At 37.5% G+C, this 3,661-nt stretch overlaps 1 pseudogene; it reads right to left on the bottom strand.

Annotated features, from left to right (window-relative positions):
* Nucleotides 1–1,703: 1,703 nt before the first annotated feature.
* Nucleotides 1,704–2,581, bottom strand: LOC147622578 (uncharacterized; annotated as a pseudogene).
* Between the last annotated feature and the right edge of the window lie 1,080 nt (nt 2,582–3,661).

Below are 3,661 nucleotides of genomic sequence, written 5' to 3'. Positions count from 1 at the left end.
TGGATGAATGGATGGCTATATAAGTATGGATAAATAGATAGATAGGTAGAAGAAGAAGAGGTAGATAGATAGATAGATTAATGGCTAGATACATAGATACATGGTACATAGGTAGCTAGGTGGATGGTCATATATTTATTAATAAATACATAATATAGAACTAGATCACTGAAAGCTTCTTGTAAAACAAGTTCTATCTTGAAGATTTTTTTAAAAAATTAAGTTCTTTTGGAGCACCAATGATTGAATAATTACATTTAGGGTTGCACTGACAATAAATCAACCTAAAAGTGTAGTCTGAAAAGGTATCAAAATAACATTTAAGAAAATCAAATTTTAAATGGAATGGAAATAGTAGCTTGTTTTTTCTTTCTGACTGTAAAACATGAAAGCCAAAGAGGTCCTTAACAAGCATCTCCTTCTTTGGTCTTGGTATCACGAAAAATATGGTAGAGGGTTTGTTTTTTTGGTCAATAAACTCTAAATTGTCAAAAACGATAATTCCTTTCTTGGGGAGTTTGTGGTAATGCTTGCCAAGTCTTGTTTGAGCTCAATTTAATATGTGTATAAGCTATTGTTTGTCACTCTTTGTGGTAGTTTGCCTACTAAGTGATGGCTTTACCTGATGCAAAAAGATAGGGCATTTGTGAGTGACTATTGTCGTGACTATGAAATAAAATATAATTTACACATTAGATTGATTAGAGAATTATCGAAAAATTAAACATTTTGATGAAATAATTCACTTTCTTGTCTAACATTATCATTATTTGCAGTTGTTGTGCTTCTTATTTCAAGCTACTAAAATTATTTGTATATTTTTCTTTAAAAGGCTTTTATTTTCCGTTCAAATTAAAAAAAAGTCCAAAATAAGAGCAATGCGCCAAGGTATTCTTCGAGACTCACAACCTAGCAGGGTGGTAGCGAGTTAAGGGTACCCCACTTTTGTCACCTTGAACCTCTCTGGACAGCACAAAAACAGGCATTTTTTCACTTTGAAACACCTAGTTTCCATATCTAGAAAGCTCCATTGGAGATAAGATTTGGTGGGCACATAAAACCCATATTGGAGATCCCAATTACAAAAGATGATCAAAAAACAAGGTTGTTTACTCAAAATGTAGGTGGACGGACATATCATAGGTATTAGATGTCGCAAATTTTTCTGCATGACAATAAAAAGAAAAAAAACATTATAGCTTTCACCTCATAGATCCAATTATCAAGCCATTTTGCAGACCAAATATATAGTATGTGTACAACTTAATTTGATTTATTGGGATTTTTTAAATGTGTTTTGCTAGTTTTTATAAATTTTTATCTTGAAAAAAATCTCTTAAAAAAGTGTCAATTTGGCGTTCACCAACTTTCAATGATCTACATATCAACTTTCAAGATCCAATGGTCAAATGCTAGAAAAAAGTTAATAGAATGTGCTAGTATGATTTAATCATAAAGTTAACGATTGATTTTTTTTAGATCTTCCTTGAAAGTTATCATCAGGTTGTGAGAGGCTCAGTAAAAGTAGTGTAAATAATTTGTAATAATTAAAAAATATGTGAACTTCAAGTGATTCTTATATATATGTAAGACCTTTGCTTCAAGCTATCTTTAAAGCCGCCCACATGATACATCTAGCTTCAATGACCCGTTTTACAGTTCCATGCTGCTAGTTTTAGGCTGGTCCCATAGGTTGCGCACCATCATGTGGTGCGTCTCTCCACAATCACAACTCTTCCTCCTCTATAGAAAGCAATTTTCCCCTTCTCCCTGGCTGCTTTGATCTCAGGCATCATCTCTTGCATCTGTGCTATTTGTGCCCCAGTCTTCTTGAGTGTAGGACTCTTCTTCAAGAACTCCTTCCTAGCCTCCATTGTAGGGAAACGTATGATGAGCGCTCTTTCCTTAGAGCTTCCTCTCCCCTCATTCCCCTTCTTCCCCACTCTCCAAGCACCTATGTGTGTAGGCTCGGAGATGCTCATGCGCTTCAAGTGTTCTTTCATTTCTTCCTCCACTTTGTCAGTGTCTTTGAGACCCGTGACACGGACATGAAGAGCCCTTGTCTTCCTCTTTTTCTCTTCCTCTATGGTCATGTTGATGAGGGTGTAGCTTCATGCAGGCCACCTTTCCCTTTCTTTGCGACCTCAATCCACTTCTCCGCTTCATCAACCTTCTTTTGTGTCTTGGTGAGGACATCCGCCCATGAGGAGGCTTCCCGTGATTTTTGCTCTTCCTCTTCTTGAAATGTTTTCACCTTCTCCTTAATGTTATTCAGCTCCTCTATCACTGAGGGCTAATTTGCCCCATCCTTTTCTGACCTACTTTTACGTGTTGTAAGTTCTCCCTTGAGTTCTTCTATCATAGCGTCCTTTTCACTTATGCACTTTTCCACTTTTGATTTCCATGATTCAAAAGTGGCAAGTGCATCGTCTAATCTTTTTTGCATCATACATTCCAATACATTCATCTCTGCCTTCACAATGGCATGCATTTCCCGTTTCAATGTTGTGTACATATTATTTTTATGTGCCACCCCAGTTGCATGCATCTCTCTTTCAATATCCACTGATGGGCCCGCCATAGCGTAGCCGCATCCACACAACTCTCAACCCTATGGATAAGGAGAAGAGGTCAATGCAGGAAGCTTAACCTGGCTAGCACATGAAGGAAATCCTACCGTGTTAACGTAAGAGAGTAGTTAACTTAATCAAGGGCACTAATCTAGTCATTAACCCACTCCTACAAGCTAATCAAATGAGCAAAGCAATGATGATGCTCACTCGTTCACTCAACAATCTATGCTAACCTCTTCTTCTCTCTAGATTAAGCTAAATACACACACACACATTCCCTTCACTACAAGCTCATTAACATAAGCTAATAACAAAGAAGACTAAGCATGTGATTAAGCAAGCAATGCTACACATTTAAGAATCAAACCCACACATTCAAGCAAGCAAGAAAGCATAGAATCTATCTACTATCCCGCACATGCTTCCCAAGCCCAATAAGCAAACCCACAAGCTAGATTAGTAGACTAGAAATCCTTAAATCAATAGACAAAGCTCTTACACTAATGAAAGAATGATTAGAGAGCTTATCCTACTCAATCACACATGAGCAAGGAGTCATTGCTTCTCATTCATACACTAGAGAGAGAGAGAGAGAGAGAGAGAGAGAGAGAGAGAGAGAGAGAGAGAGAACACAATGAAGAGAAGCCATAGCCAATGTATTAATCATAAAGAGTTAATCACAATTAGGCTTGGAGCTTAGATAAGCTTAGCTAGAGATGGAGAGCTCTTCTCTTTACAAATGACCAAAAAAGCCCCAAATTCTTAGTTGTGTTCACTTATATACCTAGGTCAAAACTTACTAGGTTTTTCACACTTGGGCGGACACTACTAAGAAAATGGATAAATTACGAGAAAATAGGCTAAGAATTTATACAACGTGGAACTCTTATGAGCCCATCTTCCTTCTTGACACATATTACATTGCACTTAGGCGGGATTCACTTAAAAATGGGAAAAAGTTTTCAAAACCGGTCTCTCGGACTCCCGTTCCCGCTGCTTACACTCTTCTCTTATAGCTCTCTCACTCTTGACTTTGACTTCTCATGCGGTACTTGCTCTTCATTCCGTGTAACCTGTAACCGGAAAGG

This window comes from Cibotium barometz, chromosome 28 (assembly GCF_041138505.1).
Source record: "Cibotium barometz isolate CiBa-2024 chromosome 28, ASM4113850v1, whole genome shotgun sequence".
NCBI lineage: Eukaryota > Viridiplantae > Streptophyta > Polypodiopsida > Cyatheales > Cibotiaceae > Cibotium > Cibotium barometz.
The sequence above is the reverse complement of the archived record's forward strand: the minus strand, read 5'-3'. Positions and strand labels throughout refer to the sequence as shown.